Here is a 14,266-nt window from a genome sequence, read left to right on the forward strand (position 1 = left end):
ATACCGTTGGTTCGCGCGCGGGCGAACATTGTAGAGCATGTGCGCGGACGCGCATGAGCGTAGACGTGCAGGCACGTGGGCGTGCGGACGCGCAGGCGAGCAGGAGAGCGGTCGCGCGGGCGCGCAGGAGAGCGGTCGCGCGGGCGCGCAGGAGAGCGGTCGCACGGGCGCGCAGGCGAATGGTCGCGCGGGCGCGCAGGCGAACAGTCGCGCGGGCGCGTAGGCGAGCGGTCGCACAGGTGAGCGGTCGCGTAGGCGAGCGGTCGCGCAGGTGAGTGGTCGCGAGGGTGGGCAGGTGAATGAGCGCGAGTCCGAGGCGGCGAACGCAAGCGTTAGCGCGATGGCGAGGAAACGAGCTGCCGCGTGGGCGAGGAAGACCGCTGGCGATGTGGATCAACAGGTGAGCTGGTGAGCGCTGACGCGCAGGTGGGCGATGGCGCGTTGGCAGGCTATGGCGTGTCGGCAAGCGACGGCGCATTGGCGAGCGGTGGTGCGTTAACAAAACGCTAGCGAGCAGATGAAGAATCGCGCGGGTGCGTAGGCGATTGCCAAAGCGAGAGAGATTAGCGATGGTTAGCGCGCATCGCGCTAACAGAAGGCGCGCAGATGCATCAGTAAGGTGAGCGCTGAAGCCAACTGTTAATCAGGCGATCCTAGACGGTTAGAAAAACTTTGGCGCCCATTGGTGTGTGGCAAAGAAGGGCGCGCAGGCAGATCGATGGCGATCGTTGACGCATAGGAGATCGCTGGCGAGCAGGTGAACGTTGACGCGTCTAAGGTCGCTGGCGAGCTGATGATCGCTGGTGAGCTGATGATCGCTGACGAGCAGAAGGCAACGCGTGGAAGCCTGCGCATAGAAGAAGAGACCTTGACCCAGACCTGAACCGAAGTTCTAGATCGCGAGGGCGAATGTGGGCGCACAGGGCGCGTAACAGGAACCAACAGGAACAGCAGGGATGATCATCATGAGAGCGCTGACGAGCAGGAGAGCGCTGACGAACAGGAGAGCGCTAGCGATCAGGAAGTGCTGATGAGCAGGAGAGCGCCTGTGCGCTAACACTGAGCAGGAGCAGGAGAGAACACAGCCGAAGGGCGCGCAGGGGAACCCTGACATGCAAGGGAAGAACCCCCGTGGGAGGCAACCCTTTGCCCCGAAGGGAACGTTGTCCATCGGGAGACAGATGTCCATCGGAAGACCGTTGCCTGTCCGCCGGGAGACTGATGTCCGTTGGAAGACCGTTGTCCGTCGGGAAGACCGTTGCCCGTCGGAAGACGAGATCAGACTGCTGTCCATCTGCACCAAGGCGGAAGATCAAGAAGAAGGAGTTGTAGGCTGCAAACGGAGATTCAAAAAGGCGCCTCTTAGCACCCTTGTAGGGAGATGTGAGGCTCTTATGACGAGGCGGACGGTGGGCCTTACGGCGAAGGAGGCCAACAGCAACAGCAGCAGAAGAATCCTCCGAAGAGGAGTCTCTATGAGTGTACTCTCTCGCGAATGAAAGAGAAACACTTCGTAGAAGAGACTGGTCAGCCAGTGACCTAAAAGGAGCAATCCTCCGAAGAGGGGCTCCTGCAGTTGCCCAGCCCCTTGAGCGAAACTGCAGGTGTGACCGCTCAGCACCAAGAGCATAGTCGCACGAAAAAAAAGGCAAGAGAAGAACCCCCCAAAAGGGGAAAAACTCAAGCCTGGACAGGAAAAACTTCCCTCGGAAGGAAAGTTACCCGCCCAAGGAGGCAAGCCTCCTGAGTTCTAAAATGAACTGGAGAGCTGTCAATCGTCACGGGAGTACTTCCAGTAGAAGGAGACACGCCCCTGACGAAAATAAAAGGGGGGAGGCAGCAACAGCCGAATCCCCAGGCCTCAACAAGACAGCTCACACCGTTGCCATATTACAGAAACGAACTAGATCGGTAACTGTATAAAAATAAAACAAAAATCATTAGTACACATTCATTCCCCCGGGAAGGCTCCGAAGAGGAATCCCGAGGGAAAGGAAACAAGAATTACACAACAGGCATGTGCCCTCAAAACCACTTACACTCACGGAAGGAGAGCTGTAACCAAAACAGAATTATAACAATTATAATTATGAAACTATGTAATTATGTAATTTAAAAATGAATGAACACTAAAGAAAGAACGAAAACCACGAAAGGAATCGTTCTACAAGCTGAAAAATTAACAACTACAATTAGATTCATAAACTAATTGAGACAAACATACGGCGTAGCAACCCCCCCACACGGAAAGGAAGCTACATGGGCGTAGTAACATGTTGTAAAAGGGTGAACGACCTCAAGAGAGAGAGAGAGAGAGAGAGAGAGAGAGAGAGAGAGAGAGAGAGAGAGAGAGAGAGAGAGAGAGAGAGAGAGAGAGAAGAAAGACCGAAGTCAAACTCGATCGCAACCCATAAAATTACGCCGTGGTGGCCTAACTGCCGAGGACTCCACGGAGATATCGTACACTACACACACAACTCTGAAAAGGAAACTTACTGATTTCTATACTCAAATATATATACAAACATGAAAACATGTTTACATATATATTGAGTAAAAGAAAAGTAAGCGATTAAGTAAAGACAAAACAAACAATGGCTGCCAAGAGAGGACCAAGACAGAGACGTCTGTCCCAGTCCAAGCCAAAAGTGAAAGTGAGCATTCATCTGTGTGTGAGGGGGGGGAGGGGTAGCTAGCTACCACTCCCCTACCCCCCCGCTAACTAGCGCGGGGGTAATACACCCTCGTTAAATTCTAATGGCTCGCCATTTCAGCTACGCTAAAAGGTAAACCCAATGTAAATAGCGTGGTTTGTATTTCGGTTACGGAACAAATATATATTTAAGCTTATCTTCTTTAGCACTGTTTCTGTAAAAGTAATCTATAAATCATAACCTTGTGCACTGTAGAAATAGTGCATTTCTCTTCCACAATAAAATCCGATACTTTTCTACTTTCCCCCGCTTACGTTTTTTTCACTTTAGGGTGTGGAATACGATGTTTTTTCGTCCCCTCGTTACGACATTTTTCCCCACCTTCCGGCATCGAATTCCAAAACTCAAACTTGGCGGTATTTACACGTACGACTGTGCGAGTCACTAGCCTACCACCACGCTCATACATCACTGCATACGTCACTAAGAAGCTGGTCTGCTATTGGTCGGCGTCACGGCGTCACTAAGATGCCGATACGCTATTGGCCGAAATCCCTCCCACAATGCCTGAGAGAGATGCTGCCTCTCTCTCTCTATTTGTTAAACACGCGCTCAGTACAGAATCTCGTGTGCGTTTCGTAAAGACTTGATCTCGTGTGAGTGCTTGCAATACATATCATATTTTTTGTGCATTTTAGTGCTTAATTATAACTTTAATTCGTTAGCCATGGGTCCCAAGATTGCTAGTGATGTTAAAGGGAGAAGTAGGAAGATGATTACTATGGAAACGAAGCTGGAGATAATAAAGAAATATGAAGAAGGCATACGCATCGTTACCCTCGCTAGTATGTATGGCCGTAACCAGTCTACGATTGGTACAATTATCAAGAACAAGGAAGCCATTAAAGCAAGTAAGTCTTCTAAAGGCATGACTGTCCTTGCCAGTGGAAGGACCTCAATCAACGACGAGATGGAGAGACTCCTTCTTCTATGGATTAAAGAGAAGGAAATCGCTGGTGATACACTCACGCAATCGGTAATTTCACACAAGGCGAGCGCCATCTTTGCCGATCTCGTGGAAGCCCAGAGAGACGGCGGAGATGAAGGAACGTCACAGCAAGCCCCCCAAGAGTTCAAGGCATCTCATGGGTGGTTTGATCGCTTTAGGAAGAGGACTGGTATTCACTCAGTAGTCAGGCATGGAGAGGCGGCCAGTTCTGACAAGAAAGCAGCAGAAGAATTCCTCAAGAAGTTTGAGAAAGTAATTTCCAGAGAAGGCTACATTCCTCAGCAAGTGTTTAACTGTGATGAAACAGGCCTTTTCTGGAAGAAAATGCCCCACCGTACATATATCACAGCTGAAGAAATGAAACTTCCTGGCCATAAACCGATGAAGGACAGACTTACACTTGCATTTTGTGCAATTGCCAAAGGAGACTTAAAAATTAAGCCCCTACTGGTATACCACTCAGAGAATCCTCGTGCCCTCAAGGCACAAAATATCACGAAGGAGAGGCTCTCGGTATTTTGGAAGTCTAATGCCAAGGCCTGGGTCACGAGGACCATATTTATTGAGTGGATAAACGTTTGCTTCGGTCCTGCTGTCAAGAACTTTTTAGAAGAGAGCAATCTTCCTCTTAAATGTCTCCTGGTACTGGACAATGCCCCTGCTCACCCTCCTGGCCTCGAGGACATCATTCATCCTGACTTCTCCTTCATCAAGGTTCTCTATCTACCACCAAACACCACCCCTCTCCTCCAGCCTATGGACCAGCAAGTGATTGCCAACTTTAAGAAGCTTTACACGATGCATCTGTTCAAAAGATGCTTCAAAGTGACCGAAAGCACTCAACTCACCCTCCGTGAAATTTGGAAGGGGCATTTTGACATCGTTCAATGCCTGAAGATGATCGACAAAGCTTGGAATGAGGTTTCAAGGCGCACCTTGAACTCCTCATGGAAGAAATTGTAGTCAGCTGTTGTGGCAGAACGAGACTTTGAAGGTTTCGATCCCTCAACCGAAGACGAGGCCGTTGATGATCCTGCCCCTGAGGGTGATGTTGAGGAAATAATTTCAAACGGGAGGTCCATGGGGCTTGTTGTCGATGAGGCTGACGTCCATAACCTTATCGAGGAGCACAAGGAGGAGCTTACGACTGAAGACTTGAAGGAGTTGGAGGCAATGCAGTTGACCATCATTCAAGAAGAGCACAGCTCTAGTGGTGGCGAGGACGGGGGGAGACTGAAGAAACGACATCGGCAGAAATAAGGGAAGCTATCGGTTGGTATGAAAACCTTACGAGTTTCATTAAAAAAAAAACACCCAGAAAAACCTCACACAATCGTCTTATGGAGAGTGTTAATGACGAGTGTATGAGTCATTTTAGAAATATGTTGAGGAATCGTCAGAAACAGGCTTCTTTGGATAGATATTTCTCCAAAAGAGAAGTGTCAGAAAGCAAAGATGATAATAGTGATTCTATTAAAAAAGTTAAAAAAAAAGAGTAAGTTTTCAAGTTCTAAAAAAAAAAAAATCATAAAAAAAATTCAAAACAAAAATAATAAAAAAAAGCATTTTTAATCTTAAGTGTTTAATAGTAAGAATAAATTTATTATTAAGTGTACTTAACATAATTAGCATTGATACGTTTTCAAATCTACCATCTCCTCCACCCACTACCAGCTCAAGTCACGTCACTCCAAAGGTAAATAAAAATTAATTTTTCCTTTACAGTACTGTACAGTACACGTATATTATATACAAGTATACTGTAGTACAGTGCTTACTATACTATTTTGTTACATACTAATTTTCAATGTTTTTACCTGGGGTTTTGCACGCATTAGCTATTCTATTGCCCGCCATATGACACTTTCACCATATGATACCAACTCCGGAACGGATTAATGTCGTATGGCGGAGGCCTACTGTATTTAGTACATTTTTGGATTTAATGTATACAATTTGTGTTTTCCATTTAAAATGTGTCAAACATTAAAGTGAAAATTTGCACTGGCTCAAGGTGAATATATTTGTTTCACGATTCTGGTTAAAAATTGCAGTAGAGCATTTTATTCAATTTATATTTCTATACAAAATGACTTCCTTTGTCCTTGCTACTGAAACCTGGAAACCTGCTACAACAGAAATGCACCAGGGTAAAAACCTGCTGTTACACTATAAAGTTAAATTTAATGGAAGGCAAAGAACAAGGAGGACTGGTGCTGTGAGGCCATTCAGTACTTAAAGCGACTCGAGGTAAACCTTAAAGCTATACTATGAAGTATAAATAAAGAGGTTGGACAGCAAGATGGAAGAAAGGAAGTGGGAACAGACACAAGGTAAAAGGACATACAGTAGAGCAATGTAGCTAGGGACTGAAGGAACTGCAAAGATCCTATAGTAATGCCTAAAGAACACAACATGAGGTACACTGAAGGGACTATCCCTCTATTGCCGAGCATCGAGAGGGAAACGGCAATCCACCAACATATGGTCTTTTGCCTAGGGATAAAAAATACAAAGGTTTTCTAAAACAACCTAAAGGCCTCCAATACGACCCTTAACCTTCGTAAATGTTCTTCTGTCAAACTTTGGGGATCTAGTAAACAAAAGTTCTCTAAAACCAACTACAAGCCCTAATTACAACCGTTAATCTTTGTAAAAGTCTTCCTATCAACCTTTGTACTTATGAGATTAGCTTCTTTTTACTGTGCTTCGAAATAGCAGTCTTAAAAAACTACCCTTTTAACCAGACCTACACCAAGGTAATTATGCCTCTCTAGTTTTCTTAATGATAAAAAAACTATGTATTTCAATATGAACAGTGATAAAGCTCAAGATTACCACCGAAACGTGAAGATATACTGCTTTAAACCACGGGCCATCTTTTCTATCTTTTCCAGAGAAAGAATAAAAAGGTCACAAATTTTGATAGAAATTTGTATTTTTCTTAGTGTTACAAACCTGATCGATTCAGAGTGAGCTGGAGTCAGTCATTAAAACACATTTTGAGTGAAGCGAAAAATCTATTTTTGGGTGAGATAGCCATGTCGTCCTGATGGAAGGTTCCTTTAGTAGATTCCTAAGGGTATATATGACTACAGTGGATATTCCCAAAGAATTAAACTAAAGGTTTCCAGAATTCTAACTTCTGGCGCGAGTACACTTAAGGTTGTCCTTTAGGATATCGCATAATAACAGGGGACGTATTCTTGACACGCCACATAGCTATCTGCACTCCACATAGCGTTTACGCTTCGAGGGGGAAGTTGGTGGCAAGATATGGGAGGAGCCGTTACAAAGTTCTCCTCGTCCGTTACTGTTATGGGTACTCGGATGACGTCATAAGCAACGCCATCTTGGCTGACGTCATCACCGCCCGCAAACTCCATTCCTTTTAGTGTTAAGACCAGCCCCCATGATATAGTAAGATCGGGAGGGGGCCTGCTAAGGCCTAATAGAGAATACAGTAATGGGCGGGTCCATCAGGACGACATGGCTATCTCACCCAAAAATAGATTTTTCGCTTCGCTCAAAATCCATTTTTTGGGCTCAGCCCATGTCGTCCTGATGGAAGTGTACCAGAGCATTAATGTATCATGTATTTTTTCCCTTAGTAGTGCCTTCGACTTCTAGACAATATTCCTTTGGTCTAATGACCCAAGAGACCTGTGACATTACCAGTATGTGTCACTTCAGTTAAGCACGTACTGTACTATGTTACCGCTTCCCGCCCCCCACCAGGGATGAGTCCTATTGGACTTGTGGAAAGTCTCTTAGTTGCATGATAAATGGAACTCACCCAGCATCAAGAAGTACCTGCCGGTCCCGGAGCAAGGTAATAGGTAAGGTAAGTATGACGTGTTGGAACAAATTACCTCGGGCTAGATGAGTTTGTTTAAGCAGAAGAACGATAGAATTCTATTGTTCAATTATCTTATACAGATTAGAGGGATAGTAAAACTCTCAAACAGTTTTTTCTTACAATGTTAGGGCAAAATAAGACGCACGAAAACTGTAGATTAATTTATTAGCAATAAATGAGAATTAACATACATAAAAAATAAATGTAAATTTGTAATTAGTGTAAATCAGTTACATAGACTTGGGACATTAGTAGAAATGGTTGTGGTATCTGAAAAGGAAAACTTGCCATCACACATGTCAATTCCGTAGGAATTGTAATGTCTTTCTGAAAATGTCTTAGATACACTTCATGTTTGAGAACACGTGGCACAAGTGTTTAGACTATGTGACTTCACCTTAGTATATTTAGAACAGTCCGTAATGTCACCACGGTGACACAATTTTCACTATGTTGCGCACTAATGTCAACACAGACACCCTTAGAGTTAGAGTCCCATATAACTCACTGTTCTTCGCAGCACTAAGCGGCAGGTTTTAGCACACTACCTGAAGCTACCACAAAGTATTTAACTTCTTGCACCTGCTTCACATAGTGTTTAAAGAACACTCTCAATGACTTCCATCCTGTGAATGAGCGAAGACTCTCGAAGTCCATCGACTGGAAGAAATTCAAGGAAGAGGCGACTTTCCTCGGATCGTGACCTGCAGGTGTACTGTCAGGATCCGCTCTGCAAATGAAGTAGGTGATCTTCGCCCTTAGTTGTTTAAGTGACAAGTCGGAACCCGATGTTTCTCCTTTAAAGAGCTGTCCTCCACCGAAGTCTGAAGTTCTTCGAAGATAGACCTTTAGACTCTCCACTGGACACAGGGAGATATCTTCCTTCAGAAGGCAGATTCTCCAGGGACCCCATCTCTTAGTGGGTAGCTCGTTCTTGGCGAGAAACGTTGGGTCAGGAAAGAGGGTGAGTTCGCCTGTTTCTGCGAACTGGATATGGTCTGCTTCCCTTGATAATGCCACAATTTCACTGACTCTAGCCCCCAAGGCTAGAGCAAACAAGAACATCACTTTCCGAGTCAAATCTTTCAGAGGGCAAGTCTCATTGTCCAAACCTGAGGCAAAATGTAGCACCTTGTCAAGAGACCAGGAGATGGGTCTCGGAGGGGCTGCAGGTCTGAGTCTAGCGCATGCCCTCGGCAACTTGTTGAAGATTTCGCTAGATAGGTCTATTTGGAAGGCGTATAGTAAGGGTCTTGTCAGGGCCGATTTGCAAGTGGAAATCGTGTTGGCTGCTAAGCCTTGTCCATGAAGGTGAATGAAGAATGACAAACAAAAATCCATTGATATTTCCTTAGGATTTCTCGCCTTGACAAAGGCCACCCATTTCTTCCAAGATGACTCATATTGCCTTCTGGTAGATTTTGTTTTATATTTCTCTAAGAAGTCTAACCTTTCCTTTGAGATCCCAAACCTCTTCTTGACGGCTAGAGAGAAAATCATGAGATGAAGGTCTCGGGTTTTCTGTGATGAAGCGAAGACAGTCGACTTCTGAACTTGTTGGGACAGAACTGGGTCCAGCAGGGGAATTAGCTTGGGTTGTAACACCAGGATCATCAATGGGAACCAGTTGCTCCGGGGCCACTTGGGAGCCACTAGGGCCGCTATTCCTTGGAAGGATCTCAGCTTGGTGAGGACTTTTAGCAGAAGGCTGGGTGGAGGGAACAGGTAAATCTTGGTCCATCTGTTCCCATCCAGGGACATGGCGTCCACTGCTTCCGCTCGAGGGTCCTCGTATGGGGCCACGTAGCGAGGAAGTTTCTTGTTGTCGCTCGTTGCAAAGAGGTCGATCTGCAGTTCCGGGACTTTTTGGGAGATGAAGGAGAATGAGTCGGCGTCTAGGGACCATCTTGACCCTATTGGGGCTGTCCTGGATAGAGCATCCGCCGTCACGTTGCAGAATCCTTAGAGGTGAACTGCTGAGATGTGCCATCTTTTCTTTGCCGCCAGGCGGAAGATGGGCAACAACACTTGGTTGAGTTGGGGCGATCTTGAGCCCTGACAATTGAGACATCTGACCACTACGTCACTGTCCAAGGTCAGTCGGATGTGGACTCAGGGACGTGGGGACAGCCTCTTCAGGGTGAGAAAGACTGCCATGGCCTCCAAGATGTTGATGTGAAACGTCTTGAATAGGGGAGACCATGTTCCTTGAACTTGGCGTTGATGGGAGTGACCCCCTCATCCTTCTAGCGATGCGTCCATATGTATGACGACCGAGGGTGGAGGTAGTTGTAGAGGTACCGACCTCTTGAGCTTCTTGGCCTCCGACCATGGCTTTAGGAGTGATCGTAGCCGAGTCGGCAGAGGTCTCTTGAGATCTCTTCGAGCGTTTGATGCGTATCTTCTCCAGACTCTCAATGTATCTTTTAGCTGTGCTCTTAGCACTGGGTCTGTCACTGAAGCGAACTGGAGGGAGCCGAGCACCCGTTCCTGTTGTCGTCTTGAAATTCGTTTGGATTTGAGAAGTCTCTTGACAGACCTCGCTATTTCCTTTCTCTTCTATAGCGGAATAGAAAGACGGTGTGACTGGAGGTCCCAATGGATGCCTAGCCATTGGAACTTCTGAGCTGGAGAAAGTCGAGACTTTTTGGTGTTAATCTTGAAGCCCAGATGTTCCAAGAACTGGATCATCTTCATGGAAGGTTGCATGCATTCCTCTTCTGATGCTGCCCACACCAGCCAATCGTCCAGGTAAGCCATCACCTGGATGCCTTGCAGGCGTAGTTGTTGAACGATTGTCTCTGCGAGCTTCGTGAAGATCCTTGGGGCTATGTTTAGCCCAAAGGGCATGTCACTGAAGAAGTACTGTCTTCTTTGAAGCCTGAATCCTAGGAAGGAGGTGGTCTGGCGATTCATTGGACTGTGCCAGTAGGCGTCCGCCATGTCTATCGAGACTGTATATACCTTTTGAGGTAGTAGGGCTCGTATGTGCTGAAGAGTCAGCATTTTGAACTTTTCGTTCACGATGAACTTGTTGAGAGGGGACAAGTCCAGAATGACTCTGAGTTTGTCAGAGTCCTTCTTGGGAACACAGAATAGTCTTCTTTGGAACCTGATGGACTTTACCCTCTTGATCACCTTCTTGTTCTAGAGTTCTTGGACATACTCTTCCAGAACGGGGGTGGAGTGTTGGAAGAATCGGTGGAAAACTGGTGGTGGTGTTCTCCAGCTCCAGCCTAGTCCGTTCTTGATGATGCTGTGAGCCCAGGGATCGAAGGTCAAACGATCCTGTAAGAGGCGGAGTCTTCCTCCCACTGGGAGAATCTCACTGCTTCTGGTTTTCGGAGGGCTTACCTCCTCGACTGCCTGCTCCCCTGCCTCCTCTCCCTCTGGAGGGACGTCTAGAGGAGTCTCTACCGGTGCCTTTACCTTTGGGACGAAAGGTAGTCGACTGCCTCTCGTAGGCGGGTGTGAAGGCTGGTGACTGAGTCACCACCGGCTGGGGTACCAATTGGAAGGTTTGTTGGGGCTGTGCCACCAACTGGGGAGCAGCGGTCGCAAGAAGCTGATGTTTAGCCTGACAAGGCTGTGACTTTGGTCTCTTGGACTTCTCCTTCAGTTTGGGGGCACTCATCCAGAGAAGATTTCCTTTTTGATGACATGCCCCACTTTTGGAGAAGGTTCCTGTTCTCCGTGGCGGCCTTGTCAACAATCTCCTTAACCAAATCATTGGGGAAGAGATCTTTTCCCCAAATGTTGGAGGAAATCAGCTTCCTTGGTTCGTGTTTGACCGCCGCTGACGCAAACACAAACTCTCTGCAGGCCCTCCGTTCTCTGATGAAGAAGCTATAGAAGTCCTTCGTCAGGGTCGCTCGGTGGGTCTTGGCTAAGACCATGAAGACACCTGGGGTCGTATGTTCCCCAGCCATTGTCTCCATTATCACTTGGAGGGAAAGAGAAGTGGCCAGCCTCTCTTTCGTATCCTGCTCTCGACGAAGGAGATACTCAGAGAGCTTGGGGAGGTTCTCACTGAACTGTTGTCCAGCGATGTCGGCCTCTTTCTACTGGATGTCCTTCCAGTTCTTGTCGTGGGGAGGTAAGGTGAGGGAGAGGAGCATACATTCCTCCAATACAGGGCAGGGTTTCCCTTCCTCCACCACCTTAAGCACTGCCAGGAGAGACTTCTCTGCGAAGGGGAAGAAAGGACGAGTATTTCTTGCTAAGGGCCGGCACCTTAGAGTTGGTGTAGCCCTTGTCCTTCAAGCAACCGGCTAGCAGGGATTGAGCCTTTGCATGGTCAAACACGATGACCTCCTTCAGCTCAGTTTCGTCCTTCGAAACGGGTTCTGATCTGAGGCAGATAAAGCAGTCTGGGTACGCCTCAAAGCTAGGCCAGAATTCCACCTCTTCAAGGGGGACAGCGCCTAGCTTGTCGTTGACTACAATCCTACCGCTTGTGATGGGCATGTACTCAGCATGCCTCCGTGGGTTGGTCACAGAGCAGGTAGGAAGTCCTTGATGTTCAGCCTCCTCTGAGGCTCGCGTTGCTTCATCCAGCTAAGGATTTCCTTCTTGAAATCCTCATCCCTCCTGCGGCACCTCTCCTCGAGGATCACCATCATGGCCTGAAAGTTGTCCATGGGATCGTCCGTTCTTGTGGGCATAGGAGTGGACGATGTAAAGGGAGCTGGTTCCGAGATGACTACGGAGGCTACGGAGGGCGCAGCGGTGCCCTCTTCTTCGGAGTCAAGAGCCGTCATAGGTTCCTCGTCTTGACCCTCGGCCATCAGGGTCCTCTCGGTGGTGTCCGACACCTCCGACATCCTGTCATCGTCGAGATGGACGTCTTGAAGTGCGTCCGAAACGTCTGGGTCGACCGTCAGCTGGACGTAAGGGATCTCGGGTTAGGGGATGACAGCATCCGCAGATGCTTTAGGGAAGAGCATAGCTCTCATCTTCTTGCTGGGAAGATAAGGCCCCGTGGCGTTCTTTTGGAAACCACGCACCCACTTGCGCAGTTCCTCTCAAGCGATGTCCCTTGACTTCGCAGACTTGGGAGTCTCAAATGCCTTGTTGAGCAAGTCATTGTAAGTCCTGCATACCTGCGGGTCCCAGTACCTCAGAGATCCCTGGGTGACGGAGCAGCTGGCGTGGGTTCGGCACGCAAGGTGGCCGTAGAAATCACGGCGCCGAACGCTGCAGAAGGCGCGCTCTCACACCAGATGAACTCCTCCTGTAAAGAAAGAAAGGGTACATGAGTACAGTATGCGGGAGTCTATAATGTTGGACTTAGAATAATCTTAGATTAATCTTAATGTAATCTTAATTATAATATAAGATTCCTTTCCAAGTGTAAGCTTAAGATAGGTAAGCTGGAAATGAAACAGGAAAGACACATACTTGCGAACCTCGCCCAGCCAATTGCCGTGACCCTTCTCCACTACCAATTCTAGGGCTTCCGTCCAGGTAGGCCCTAAGGAGAAAACTAGCCTGTAGGGATAGAGTAGCGTAAGTAGCACTTCCTCCGAAGGATTAGTAGTGGTGAAAGGGGAGAGCCGATGATCAATCGCCATAAAGAAAAGGGGGGAATATTAATCCCAAATTCGAGTAGGTCCCGGCAAGGGACTGCGCATGGATGCACAGAGTATGCTAGAAAATTATCTATTGCATAACTATACACCATAGTTTTCTGTCTAGGGTAGGTACTATACCACAGATGTACTGGCTACTGTATACAGCCATACAACAGACACTGCCGGCAGGGTTAGTGCAAGAGGACGGTCCACTGTCGTAATATGAAAATAGGTGGAGCCGGTGGTCTGCCGTGTTGCCGGAGGCACGCCAGCCACTAGCGGACCGCCGGTTGCCGGCAGGCAATCAGCTGAAGGTACACCTACCCTGTCATCCTTCCATGTGACTGGGAGGAGACCTAGGCTACACTGTCGGCTGTTACCGGCAGAGTCGTGCGACAGTGGGCCGGCACTAGATTGGAGAGAGAGAGAAAGCAGTGAAGGAAGGGGAGGGGAGGGCGGCAGCTCACTACCCTAACCTCGCCTTCCTCGAGGAGGGTTCAAATGGAAGGAAGAGCATATGATCAGGCTTCCATCCAGCCGTAGCTCCGCCGTCTGTCGGCTAGGGCTGCGGGTAGCGATCCAAGGGAGGACCGAAGAACGCTCTAAGACAACAGGGAGGTCTCCCGCCGGCAGAAGGACCTGCCGCCATGCTATCCAATAGCAGTATCAGGCAAGGGAAGCTGAACGGCTTGGCCCAGCAGGCGAAAGGACCGGGCCGACCCCACAACCCATCGGCACTCGGTGAGTTGTAGGACGGTGGACAGGGGTGTGATGGCTAGGCCACCACCAAAGGACAGAGGGGGGGAGGGGAAAGGGTCCTGTGTAGGGATGAAGGGGTTGGTGTAAGCCTTCCCCATCTCCCTAATAGGGGACTCTCTGGTACCACCCCAGGCATAGGGAGAGTTCATTCTCCAGCCTAGGGTGGGTTAGTACAGTAAGGGAACGGTATTGATAGGCGGTCCCAAACTATAAAGAAACAGAATCCTTAAGCCTGCCTAACCTAGGCTAGCGAATGCATATCTCCTAGCCTAGGGTAGGCAAGTGCAGGACAAGTCGCTAGGCCACAGGGAGGAAGGGTCTCTTAACCCTTCCAGGTGTGGTGTAGGGAGGGGGTAGAGGCCCCCCCATTTTGCCGTCCAGCGGGGACCAATAGGAGAGTTCATTCACCTAA

The sequence above is a fragment of the Palaemon carinicauda genome, chromosome 42, assembly GCF_036898095.1.
Source record: "Palaemon carinicauda isolate YSFRI2023 chromosome 42, ASM3689809v2, whole genome shotgun sequence".
Lineage (NCBI taxonomy): Eukaryota > Metazoa > Arthropoda > Malacostraca > Decapoda > Palaemonidae > Palaemon > Palaemon carinicauda.